The sequence below is a fragment of the Amblyomma maculatum genome, chromosome 7, assembly GCF_055883805.1.
Source record: "Amblyomma maculatum isolate TAMU_Amacu chromosome 7, ASM5588380v1, whole genome shotgun sequence".
NCBI lineage: Eukaryota > Metazoa > Arthropoda > Arachnida > Ixodida > Ixodidae > Amblyomma > Amblyomma maculatum.
In genome coordinates, this window is record NC_139350.1 from 46,321,097 (window position 1) to 46,334,931 (window position 13,835).

The 13,835-nt window shown below is 47.5% G+C and overlaps 1 long non-coding RNA gene across 1 annotated transcript in view; it reads right to left on the reverse strand.

Moving 5' to 3' along the window:
- Nucleotides 1-440: 440 nt before the first annotated feature.
- Nucleotides 441-13,835, reverse strand: part of LOC146183123 (uncharacterized) — a 31,637-nt gene continuing 18,242 nt past the window's right edge. Inside the window, exons 2-3 of the long non-coding RNA XR_014708468.1 lie at nt 4,176-4,303; nt 441-585 (exon numbers count right to left, since the gene is read on the reverse strand). This is a non-coding gene — a long non-coding RNA (uncharacterized LOC146183123). The remainder of the gene's footprint in view (nt 586-4,175; nt 4,304-13,835) is intronic.

Consider the following 13,835-nt stretch of genomic DNA (forward strand, 5'->3'; position numbering starts at 1 on the left):
CGGTGCAAGCGCTGATGTCCAGCATCTGCCAGTGAGCGATAGAGAAATCTGGGTCAAGGGGAGACTGTACTTGATATCAAATTACAAACAGCTCAGTGAGCGTTTAAAAAAAAGGAGGCTTTATGTGAGTCGTGCACTTTGACTATTAGTTGATAAATAAGCAGCACAGTATTTTGCGAGGAGTGCAAGCGGTGGAAATAACCACCTCATATAAAGTAAACTAGCCAGGCCATAAAGTTGTTTTATTTAGGAGTTAATTCTTTTTTTGGCATTTCATCTGTTTTACACAAAGATGATATGGGCCAAGCTGGCCAAAAATATTTTACGACCACTTTGGTGGCACCTTGACTTCGCTCTAGGTGGAGAACAAGCGGACACAAGCTCCAAAGTGCACCATTAGCATCGCCTACAGATGCCCAAGAATAAAGCACTTGCCTTGGCCTCCACTGAAGCCTGCATTGCTTTACGGCAAGGTCAAGAAGGACTGCAATGCAGTGCACAGCCAGGAATACAGCTTGCTCCTCTGGGTGGCAGCAAGCAGGCACAGGCACTCATCCCAGGGACATCCATTGCTAGGCACAGATGCTGCAGTGGAAGAAAATAATAGGTACCGTTTCAGTTTGATAACACTTCCTGCATTCCACACAATGCCTCTCACATACCTCAGATCGAAGGCAGCCGATGAAGAGAGAGCTAATGCATTTTTAAATACAGAAACAGAGGCACTAATGTTGAATGTTTCTGAGCTCAACTAAGTGCCCTTTTTTTTTTCTAATCAATTGCACAAATACAGCAATTTAAGTCATAGCTTTCTCTCCACCTCATGCAACAATTATTGTGCATCAAGAATTAGCAAAAAAAATGAATCCTAGGAAGCTAAATTTAAGTGCAAAGACCTTTTCTATACTTTGAAAACAAGAATGGCATGTCAAGGATCTGAGTGCAAAATTACATCCCACCCTAGGAGGCTTCACCTAATCGTTGTCATGACAAACTTACACAGCACCTCCAGCCATATATGCCATGGGGGGCGTCCATAATTCAGAGGCATAAAAAACATGAAAATCTAAGCTCACACAATCCATATTTGTATGCTGCAATGTCCTCCTCATTATTCCAAAGCAACAACACAACACAAAAATTGTTTTTTCTGCTTCATCTGTAGTTAAACCGCAGTTTTTATTAGTTGCATTTAGCTAAGTACCTACTTCCCCAGGTTCCCCTCACTGAGTGAACAAATTTACACATTAGAAGGCATTTATTTCCTGATGTTTATAATACTCAATACATATTTAAGAATGACAGCATTCTCAAACCTTAACTTATTAGATATGCAAAAGGTCCAGTAATAAAAATGAAATGCACACTTAAGAACGCATCTATTTGAGAAAGTTTTTTATCTGAAGAGCTTTTTTTCAGCACAATATTCAAAAGGTTATGAAAAAACTATGCTATCTCAGCTATTGCTCTCTTACATTCGAAGTGCATTTCCCACTTTTTCTTTGAAAACAGCTAACTAGGGACACAATGGAAAGTGAGAATACCAAACTAGAATCTTAATCTTGAAAAAATGCAATAAGCTTGACCCAAGAAAGTCCTAAATTGTAGTGCCTCTCATTTTGATTGCAGCTTCACATGTATCCTTGTCTGTCCTATTCTCACTTTTTCAGAAATCTGTTATCATATAACCCAAGCTACCCTACCCATAAAGGGGGGGGGGGGGGGGGGCGGGTGTATATTTTATGAAGTATGTCCCTGATACCAAAGAAACATATATGCAGACATTTGACCACCTGAATTATAGTAATTTTACATGTACAGATTTCTTGGGCATTCTTGCATTGCACATCTGTGAATGGGAAATCTCACCAAAGAGCTAGATTTCAACACATCATGAAGTATGCAATAATGAGTGCATTATAAACTACACCCAGAACTACTGTATTTTTGGGTGTATAAAGCGCACCTTCTTTACAGGCTTTAAAAAGGTTTTGCTAATGCATGCCATGCAGCAGTGAGTCTTCAATGCATTGCCTCCTTTGCGCCACTCCCTGTCAAAAAAAAGATACATGACATTTGTCAAGATTTTCGTGTAATATGAAATTTGTACTGCAGTAAAATCATGACATTTGTCGTGACAAGGCTGCTGCTCTTCAGGAGTGCCAGTGGTCTATCAACAACCTCACACAAAAATTAGTTGCTGTGGAACCAAACTTTGCAAGTTGTCTTTTATTGCATCAGCTGCTTCATTTCCAGCTGCCCTGACAGGTGGTACATTTCAAAAGGGAAGCAGTCAGCAACACAGACTCAGACTCTGGCATGCAAGCATGAAGACAGCTGCTGTTTCTTCAACAATGCTCTTCCAAACCTGCTCCCACGCAGGAAACTTAAAGGGCAGTAAAACTGGGGCACAATATGGGCATTCTAGACCTGTAAGCTGTACAGAGCTCAGAAATGACATCTGAAAAATTCAGGTGTTCTTTCAAAAGATACCTCAGAGTATCCAATGCTAAAGTTTCTAAACGCAGCAGTGTGTATAAAAAGATGTCCCACCATAGGTACTCCATTTAAAACATGGCTAATACAATGCAGCATGCTTTTGATGCTTAAATGACTATACATATAATGAATCTTGCAAAAAGAAAAACATTTTTAACATAATTCCTTTTGGGTGCCATCGAACATTATGATTCTATTATGATTCTGTGCTTTTCTAATTTTTGTGCATTCATTCTTGTTTCACAAAAGGTATGTCTAAACATTTTGCACGGTTCTGTGTCCCAAAGTGGCTCAGGCTATCAGAGACGCCATAGTAAAGCGCTCCACATAACTGCGACCGCATTAAGTTCTTTACTTGGCCTGACATTGCACAGCCCACAGGAGCCTTTTATGTCGCTCCCATTAAAATGTGGCGTCGCAGCCAGGATTGATCCTGGGTCTGCCCGGGGATATTCAAGGACCCGAATTATTCATCCACTGCGGCAGGGTGTAGAATGCAGCGTTAAATATTTGTGGTAATCACATTTCTATATTTTAAAAGGCCTACAAGAAATTTGCAAAAATGTGTGCTAGGTTTGTCTAATGTCATAAAACGCTTGACTTTATAAATTGACAATAATAGACTGAATAACCTATGATGAGCATTAATAACGTGAGGTTTTCACACATCTCATCATTCAGTTCATTACCAAAGTTGGCAATAACAGTCACTGCAGCCAGCAGTCCACCTCTTCAAACCACCAATACAGTTGTGCCTCGTTAATGGACCACTTGTATTATTGACAATATTTCTGAAAACCAATCCTTTTTCACGTGCTTCTGGCTCGTTAACATGAAAGCTCGCTGTTCGGACAATAGACAAGGAAAAAATGCACAGACCCTATTAGGGCCCATGTAGTTTTGTCGCGTCAATATGGACAAAAATGAGAGCCAATTCTCTGTTTCATTCTGCTGCTTGATTTTTGCACTTTGAGTGCATACCACTTGACTGAAATTGGGCAGTGCAAATCACTAAGTAACGTCCCTTTTCTTTCCTGGTTTCATGTTTACAGAGCAAATTTGCCTCGATAGCCGATGCGCACTGTCATTTTCCACTTTGCATGAAGAGCTGGGAAGAAAATCCCATCTGCAGCTTGTGCAGAGCAGAAAGACAAGTTAAGCAGCTTACAGCCAAATAGGTGCTGGATCATGTAGCAGCAGTTCGTGGAATGTGAGCAGCTGTAGTAGAAACTCATTTATTCACACGATGTCATAAGGCATATCTACACCGCTAGATGCGTTAAGTGCAACTGCAGTTTATTTCAAGCTTAAAGGTGTCTGGGATATTAGGCTCGTAGTTTCCCAAGTTATGAATAGCTTCAACTTAAGCGCCCAACGCTGTCAACAAAAGCAGATCATAATTTTAGCATGTTTTTATAAATACTTTTCTTTGCATATTATGGACAACTCGTCTTATGGACAGCTTTGATCGGAAAGAAGCACGACTTTATTTCTTTACAACAACATTTTTAAAAAGTACTTCTGGATTCCTCCTTTCCAGTAACCTGGCAATGGCATGTTTATATATATTTGCCAAACTATAATTTCAAGCAACGATCTACTGAAAAATGTTGTAGGCAACTCTCTCTTAGCAACACCCATAAACAAGACATTCTGTTTTAAAAAAGTCAACCTACCTTAACAACTTTTGACACACAATTGACAGTTCTGTATCCGAGATTGCAGCTTTGGCAACAGATGCTCGTCAATCCTCGACATCTTGCACGCAAATGTTGATGTCGCCACAAACTTTTCCTTTGATAACCTGTGTGTGGTTGGAGCCAACAACGTTACAGGCATGCCACGGAAACTAGGTCAGAAACTCGCCCCTTTAGCAGCGCTCTGTAGGTAGAACCGGAAAAGCAATTTTCCCTGTTAAGATCATTTCTCAATAACTTTGCTCAAACGAAGCTTAAATTCTGTGGTGAAAGGCAAATGTAGCACAGTTGAGGAAGAATGGTTATAGATAACACAGTGTCCGAGCACTCAGCGGAAAAGGTTCCAACAACTCGAACAATGTACAATGAAATATCAATTCAAAAACCATTCCATAGATGAAGCTCCATATAAACTTTTGCAGAACCTTTAACCCTTAACATCATCTTACTCAATGCAAAGCAAGATTTAGTGAAACAAATGCCAGCAGAGTAGAAATTCAGTTCAGTGAACAATGGGGAAGCAGTAACATATGTACAATTCTGAAGACAAGAATAGCTGCACATTTGTTAACACTGAATTCTTACCAGCAAGCATTGAAATTTCATAGCTACAGAAGTAGCAAAACGTCACAGCCTAACACTTCTGCCTCTTTAACGTGTGCCAGTAACGCATAAAAGTGTTACCAAAGTTATAATTTGGAATACCCATAATGCATTTTTTGTGCACAAATCATGAATCACAGTTCAGTTAATGTTGTCGACTGCAGAACAGGTGCAGCAAATTGAGGAAAACATCCGATTCACGCCATGTCCAGACCACCCCCCCCCCCCCATTCATTTTTTTTTAGGGAAGGTGGGGGGGGGGGGGGGTTAAGTTTGCGGGCTTCGCACGGAAGCGAGATTCCAAAGGGGCGGCCAAGGTCAAGGGGCAGCTTAACGCGGGCAGATTTATGACGGTCGCGCAGACGGCCGCTTCTCGGAAGTGAGCCCAGAACACATGGCAGCGGGCGACGCCGCCGGCTCTCTCCGTCCCGTGCTGCGAGGGAGGCAGAACAGTGCAGTTAGAGCGCACAGCATAAGCGCAGTGGCTGTGGGTTCAGCGCTAACTGCTATGTCCCCCGGTTTGAGTGGAGAGGGCGCGGAGGCCATAAATCCCGAAACGCGGCGTAACACGGACCTGGGGAGAACGCGCTGTTGACATGTCTTCCCGGGAAGACGCCTGTGTGTCCCTTTGAATCCGCTGCCCGCGCGCAACCGACCAAGAACAGGGATCGGAATGTTTGGGCCTGAGGTTTGCGCGTGTGTGTTTTTATGTATTTTCGGAAGTGTAACCGTGGACGCCGTTTGTCTTTGCGACTGCTTGGCGCCGCTTGCGTGGCAGGATTTTGGAGAGGGAAAAGTTGTAGATGTATGTGTTTGTGTGCGCAACCACTCGCCGCTTAGTGCGTGCTTTGTGTGTGTGTGTGTGTTTTATGGACATGCGTAGGAGAGGGTATATGTGGCACAATGATTGGCCAGCCCATTTTAAAGGACTGCATGTTATTGGCCACAGAGTGGCGTACGTTGATTGGTCAACGGACTAAACTGGAATTTTGGATAACGCTAAGAAAGTGAGCGTTGGAGAGTTGGGCTCGGGGAAGAGGTTGGGCTCGGACGAGAGTCGAGGGCAGACGGGTTGTTCGAGAGGGAGGCTAGGCTGACGGAGGTCTCAAGGGACTCCGGCCTAAAGTGTAGCAGGAGGCCAAGGCCTGATGCTGCTAGCCTCTGACCTCAGATCGTTCACCAGTCGCAGTTAGCCCTCTACGTTTGATGTCGCATCCGACGACATTTGTGTAAATAAGCCAATTGTAAAAAGTGTAAATAAACGTGTACAGTCCGAGAAGAGAAGTCGTCATCTCCGCACCGCAATGTGTCGCTGAGCCACGGACGCAGCGGTGGTCACCAACACTACTCGGCACGAGCGAAGACAGCAGAGGAAACAGCAAGAACACCTGCTGTATAGGGAAGTCCATCGATTCCCCAAGCCTTCGCACTTTTGAAAATAACTGGCGCAGTCGAAACAGGATCGGCCCAGCGACTTCCTGCGGAGTGGCGAGAGATCGACGACGGCTCGGACTGATGTACACGGAGGGTGGCACACTACCTCGGTGAGCCAAGGCTGACCAAGAAGAAGTTTGAAGTCGAGGTGCCCCGTGAATCGACGCTACCGGCCTAGAGAAGCAGCTACGGGGAGCGACTCCAGCGAGGCTGCGCAGATCCGGCGTAGCAGAAAGGGCACCAGGGCTGACTTTTCGAGTGGCGACGACCGATGCTGAGCCTGATGTGCTGATGGTGTCCAGGCGTTCGACGGACCGAAAGCAGTGACCACACGGCAACCCAAAGCGTTGGACTGACACTAGCTGTATACAGGTGGGTCCTTGTCCTGTTTTCTCCGGGTTCACCATGGTCGTAACTCGGTCAGAGAGCCAAAAGTCTACGGACAGCTCTGATGGCGTGGGGCAGAGCTCCGGCGCAACAGCTTCCGATGAGCGGGGGCAGACCTTGAGCAGTACCATTACTGGCGATCATGATCAAAGTTCTAGTAGTGCGTCGGTAACCGCGGATCTTGACAGAGGTCTAACGTCAGGAGAAAACATCGCAGCTGCCAGACTGCGAGAAAAAGAGCTGGAGATTGAAGTTCTGAGACTCCAGGTGGAGTTAGAGAGGTTAAAGAATCAAGGCGGGCGAGGCGCTCGATCTGGATTGGGTCGATATACAGAAGATTTACGCGCTATTCTCGCACCGATGCAGAGAAAGACGAGTTGGCTCCCGCATGGTTTCGAAGCGCGGAAAGTATGCTTCAAAGTTGTGAGATTCCCGAGGAGGTACGCGGCTCGATAATTGTCCCATTCTTAAACGAGAAAAGCCGCATGCTGATAGCAAATAGGGCAGTAAACGGGAGGCAGTCCTACGAGGAAGTGCGTGATTATATTCTGGGTGAGTTAAAGCTCACACCTGAGGAATATAAGCGCAGATTCTATGCTTGTCGGAAAGGCAGCGAAACATGGGGACAGTTTGTCATGAAACTAGAAGGGTTGCTTGATTGCTCTACTACCTGCGTAGTAGAGACATAACAAGCATGGAAGATCTGCGGGCGCTACTGATTGCAGATCGCGTTAAACAGCTAATGGAGGATGACATGCGCACGTATGTCCTACAGCATGAGACAGGGGAATGGCTAAAACCGGAGGGTGTTGCCAAGTTAGCACAGCGGTACGAGGAAAGCACAGCTTCCAAACGCCCAAATCCTCGAAAGGTTGCTGAAGCGAGTAAGGTTGATTCACACTGTTGGCGGGACCCCGTAGGAAAAGGAAAGCTCCATGGGATCGATCGGAAGCCGTCTTCTAGGTGCTTCACCTGCGGTGAGATGGGTCACTACCAATGGCAGTGCAACCAAACGAGGCCTAAAGCAATAATGGGTGGGCAACACGCCAAGGGTTCCGCACCGGAAAAGCTGACTGCCAGAGCTGCATGTGATGTGTACGAGTGCGCGACAACGCCGACAGACACCGTTTCTACGTCGAAATTAACTTGGGTTGAGCTCACGTCTGCGGGGCGCCCATTTACGGCTTGTTTGGACTCAGGTGCTGACATTACTATCCTGAGAAGGAATGTCATCCCGGCTGAGACAGACATTCAGGGTGCAGGTAAAGTTCGCCTTAAAGGAGCATTTGGTAAGACAGTCCCAGCCGATTTGATGTATGTCCCACTGAGCCTGTCTGCTAATGACGAGGGCGTAGCCCCTCAGCTTATGACACTGTGCGCAGTAACGGACCATTTAACGGAAGGGATAGATGCGCTTCTGACCCCAGATGCGTTTGATGAGCTGAGCAAAGTGCAGAGACAAGCCACTGAGCTAGCCGTGCGCATTGTGCAGGCAGAAGAAGCCGCCCGTGAAGCGGTTGAGGAGAGCGTGCGTCCTAGAGAGGTAGCCGAAGACGAGGCGATAGAAAGCAGCCCTACGGGCGTTCAGGACGGAGCAGTTGCACCAGAATCGTCGGTGCCGAACGGCGAGCAATGCGTTGACACGTTCGCGAAAGAGCAGAGAGAAGATGCGTCATTAGAAAGCTCATGGGCACAGGGACGCGATGGAACGCATGGCATGGTGATTGAAGGAGGACTCTTATTTCACAAAGATGACATGAATGGCAGGCAGTGCAAACAACTGGTCCTACCCGAGATGCGTCGAAGGGAAGTGTTGACACTAGCACACGATAAAGCGTGCGGCGGGCATTTTTCAGAGAAAAAGACAAAGCAACGTATTCGCAATGCCTTCTTTTGGCCAACAATGTCTGCAGATGTGAGAAAGCATTGCCAATAGTGTCACACGTGTCAGACTTTCGCTAACAGGAAGGTGACGGACCGAGTTCCGATAACCCCGTTGACACGGCCGCAGCAGCCATTTCAGGTTGTCTACCTTGACTGCATAGGGCCTATGAGCCGGCTTCTGCGCGCGGACATCGGTATGCATTGTGTTTAATCGACCTTTGCACGAGGTGGCCTGAGGTAATTCCACTGCGAGCACTAACTGCTAAAGCCAGCTGTCAGGCGTTGCTGGACATTTTTGCGCGCTTTGGCGTACCAGAGCTGGTGTGCAGTGATCAAGGGGCTAATTTCACAGCAGGGCTAACGAAACAGTTGGCAGAGCGATTGGGAGCACAAGTACGCTTCTCTACGCCGGAACACCCGCAGAGCAATGGGCTTGTAGAGAGGTGGAATGGAGTGTTCAAGTCCATGCTGAAACACGTGATTCACGACCATGCCAGGGACTGGGATACATATATACCCTGTCTACTTTGGGCGTACCGTGAGCTGCCGCACGAGATCACAGGAATACCCCCTTTCGAGCTTATGTACAGTAGGGTGGCACAGGGGCCTCTTAGCATACTACAAAAGACGTGAACCGGAGCGTGGGAGCCCCCGACAGGGTTGAATAAAGTCGCATCTGCGTATTTGACCCAGCTCCGAGAGAGAATGGCTGAAGCAGCCCGTGCCGCAGATCAACGAGGTGAGCAAATGCAACAGTTATACACTGATAGGTACAACCTCAGGGCGAGGCCGAAATCATTTGAGGCGGGCGATCAGGTACTGATTCTAGAAACAGGACAGGTCGCGAAAATGCAGCCCAAATGGATCGGACCTGCCGAAGCGAAACAGCAGGTGAGGCCAGACAGCTATATCGTACAGCTCCCGGGAGACGTAGAAAAATGGGTGCATGCGAACCGCCTCAGGAAGTACTACGCTCGGGTGAATAACGTCGGCGTGGTCTTTGACTCAGACGAAGAGTTTGGCGAGATTGAAACAACCCCGCAATTTAGTGAAAACGGGAGGACAGTGGCTGCACTGCTAGAGGAAAGCACGCACTTGTCAAACCGACAGTTGACGGAGCTAGATCACCTGCTGAGATGGTACGGCAGTACATTTTCTGAAAGGCCGGGAAGGTGTAACGTCGGTGAGCACAAAATCATCTTGCTTCAAGGGGCTAAAGCTACCAAGGCGTATCCCTATCGTGTGCCGATAGCACTGAGAGGAGAGGTAGAACGGCAGGTGGAGCAACTGAAAGAATGGGGACTCATATATCCCGTAGAAAGTAGCATCGCGCATCCGGTTGTGTGTGTTGCTAAAAAGGATGGCACAGTAAGAATGTACATTGACTGCCGTCGCTTGAACGCTGTCACTGAAGCGGATAGCTTCCCGTTGGGAAAAACCAGTGAGCTGCTTTACGAGGTAGCCAGGGCCCGATACATATCCATTATAGATATGAAGAGAGGTTACTGGCAAATCGCGATTGAACCAGGCTCTCAGAAGCATACCGCATTTGCGACCACCAGTGGTCTTTACGCGTGGAGAGTGATGCCGTACGGACTTCGTAACTCGGCGGCAACGTTTCAGAGGATCATGAACGAGATCCTGCGAAAGCACCGAGACTATTCGTGTGCCTACATAGATGATGTAGCCGTCTATTCTGAGACTTGGGAGCTACATATGCAGCACCTGGAAGCGGTTCTTGCCACGATAGCATCGGTGGGGCTAACGATTAACCCGGAAAAATGCCGCCTAGCTCAGCCTAAAGTCAGGTACCTTGGGCATGTGGTCGGATCTGGCACACACTTCCCAGATCCAGAGAGAGTGAGCGCTGTAGCAGAGCTTAAGAGTCCCTCAACGAAAAGGGAACTATGTAGCGCTTTGGGCCTCTTCAACTACTACCGGGAGTACATACCATCTTATTCCGAAGTTGTACGCCCTCTAACCGATCTCGCGAACCGACGCGTGCCGAACAATCTTCCATGCAGCTCAGAGGCTGAAAGAGCTTTTAACAATGTAAAGGTTGCGTTGAAGGCAATTCCGACATTAAGTGCCCCACAGACAGGTAAGGCGTTCGTGCTAACTACTGATGCCTCGGAAAAAGGGGTAGGTGCATGTCTGAGTCAGGAGCTGGATGGTTCTGAGAAACCTATCGCCTTCCTCAGTAAAAAGCTAACGCCGCAACAGGCGAAGTGGTCTGCTATCGAGCGTGAGGCCTTTGCAATTGTGTGGGCGCTGAGCCGCCTTGACACATGGCTTTTCGGTGCTAAGATCAAAGTGGTCACGGACCATAATCCGCTGACTTATCTGACCCAGTCCACACCCTCCAGTGCGCGCCTAACTCGCTGGGTTTTAGAGCTGCAAAAATATGATCTGGAGTTTTCGCACATCAAAGGATCGCTTAACCGGTGTGCCGATGCTCTGTCTATACTAGAGACTGGTATCTAGAGAGGACGGCTCAGGTCGCCGCTCATCGGGGTGTTGGAAGTTGTAACAAGCCCCGTTGGCTTGTTGAGTATGGGGAAGATTGCGGTGATTGTGCTATTTACCTAATATTGGTGAGTGAAATTACCATGGTGGACCAAGGAACGTACAGGGCAGGGTCCTGCCTGTACTTGAGCGTTGAATAAGGACTGTTAGTTTGTCTCTGTGTATCAGTATCTGGCACTCCTATGTTCTGTGTATGATGTGGTTTACACGTGTTACCTTGTATTGTTTTGTGTTTGATTATGCAGTGCTTATTGCTTGGTGTTATGTATGCCAAGCTGTGTTGCCTTGTATGGCGTATGGTTTAGTTACCGTTTGCGAACGTGCACACGGAGATTGTCGTTCAGGGCGCGCGCGCCTCTGTACGGAGCGTTGCACTATTGTTTGCATAGCTGCGTTGGTTTGTTTTGTTTGGTGTACGCCTCACCACAATGGCCCCCCCCTTCACCCATTAGAGGAATTTTATGTTGCGCGTACAGCAAGTGTACGCGCAACATTCTCGATGGGGAGGAGTTAAGTTTGCGGGCTTCGCACGGAAGCGAGATTCCGAAGGGGCGGCCAAGGTCAAGGGGCAGCTTGACGGGGGCAGATTTATGACGGTCGCGCAGACGGCCGCTTCTCGAAAGTGAGCCCAGAACACATGGCAGCGGGCGACGCCGCCGGCTCTCTCCGTCCGAGGGAGGCAGAACAGTGCAGTTAGAGCGCACAGCATAAGCGCAGTGGCTGTGGGTTCAGCGCTAACTGCTATGTCCCCCGGTTTGAGTGGAGAGGGTGCGGAGGCCATAAATCCCGAAACGCGGCGTAACACGGACCTGGGGAGAACGCGCTGTTGACATGTCTTCCCGGGAAAACGCCTGTGTGTCCCTTTGAATCCGCCGCCCACGCGCAACCGACCAAGAACAGGGATCGGAATGTTTGGGCCTGAGGTTCGCGCGTGTGTGTTTTTATGTATTTTCGGAAGTGTAACCGTGGACGCCGTTTGTCTTTGCGACTGCTTGGCGCCGCTTGCGTGGCAGGATTTTGGAGAGGGAAAAGTTGCAGATGTATGTGTGTGTGCGCAACCACTCGCCGCTTAGTGCGTGCTTTGTGTGTGTGTGTGTGTTTTATGGACATGCGTAGGAGAGGGTATATGTGGCACAATGATTGGCCAGCCCATTTTAAAGGACTGCATGTTATTGGCCACAGAGTGGCGTACGTTGATTGGTCAACGGACTAAACTGGAATTTTGGATAACGCTAAGAAAGTGAGCGTTGGACAGTTGGGCTCAGGGAAGAGGTTGGGCTCGGACGAGAGTCGAGGGCAGACGGGTTGTTCGAGAGGGAGGCTAGGCTGACGGAGGTCTCAAGGGACTCCGGCCTAAAGTGCAGCAGGAGGCCAAGGCCTGATTCTGCTAGCCTCTGACCTCAGATCGTTCACCAGTCGCAGTTAGCCCTCTACGTTTGATGTCGCATCCGACGACATTTGTGTAAATACGCCAATTGTAAAAAGTGTAAATAAACGTGTACAGTCCGAGAAGAGAAGTCGTCATCTCCGCACCGCAATGTGTCGCTGAGCCACGGACGCAGCGGTGGTCACCAACACCACTCGGCACGAGCGAAGACAGCAGAGGAAACAGCAAGAACACCTGCTGTATAGGGAAGTCCATCGATTCCCCAAGCCTTCGCACTTTTGAAAATAACTGGGGGCATGTCTTGGGTACATAACTTTACCCATCTTTTTGAAGTTCAGTGCTAATGACCAGTATTGCCATACCCCTGTGTTCAATAGAGCCCTTGGAAATCATCTCGTTCGGCACAAGCAAGCATGCTTGAGGCATGCCGGTCCCGACACCAACACACGATGAGATAGGATGTCCACAACAGGACGTTGCACCACAAATAGCCACTATTCATGCAAATAGCCACTGGCTTGCCAGTGTGACCTTCAAAACATGAGCTTAGAGCTAAGACTGGCAGAAAAGCTTTGAGCATCAACCAATGCAAACATGTTTTTTAGCCCCGCTACAGCAGCCTTCATTTAAGGCGGGGGTCCCACTCTGGCAGCGCGAATGTGCCATTTTAGGCAATGTTTGCGTGAGCATTCTGCGCGTTCTTTTTCGAACATCACAATGGGGGTAGGCATCATTCAAAAGCTTAATATACGCTCTGTCAAATGATGTGTGCTGCTTTAGCGTGCCAACGTTATCAACTGCATGAGAGGTGGTATTGCAGATGACAAATTCGCTAGCGTCGTTGATATACCCTACTTCAGATTAATTTGCTGAAGAAACTGTTGCAATTAGAACAGTTTCCTCTGGCCTACACATAGAATGGGTATTTATCTTGGGTTAAATAACACATAATTGTTTTAATTTAATCATTATTTGATCGGCAGCCTTTTAAACATGGTAAAGTTTGGCTGTTTTGAGCATGAATATCTGCGCTTTATCAACGTGCACAGCAGGAAAATTTTTACCACTTCGGGCGCACATTATGATAGTTCAGTGTACGAAGTTTCATCGAAATTTATTCGCTAGTTCGTTTTTTATTGCCTTTCCAATTTGAAGATTTCCGTATTACTGCCTCACATCACATAGCTTGACCAGAAAAACCGCTCATTCTACAGCCTAGGAATCATGCACAACGAAACTAGAATAGTAATTCTTTGTTCTTATAAGTGTAAATTGTGCTTTATACAATCAGCACGATTATACTGAGCCTTCAAATATAATCAATTTTTCCTACACGGCATTCAATCGAGAAGGCCGCCATACACAGCCTTGTTTGAGTCAACTTCCTTTTAATATTGTATTACTGTAAAATAAAGTTA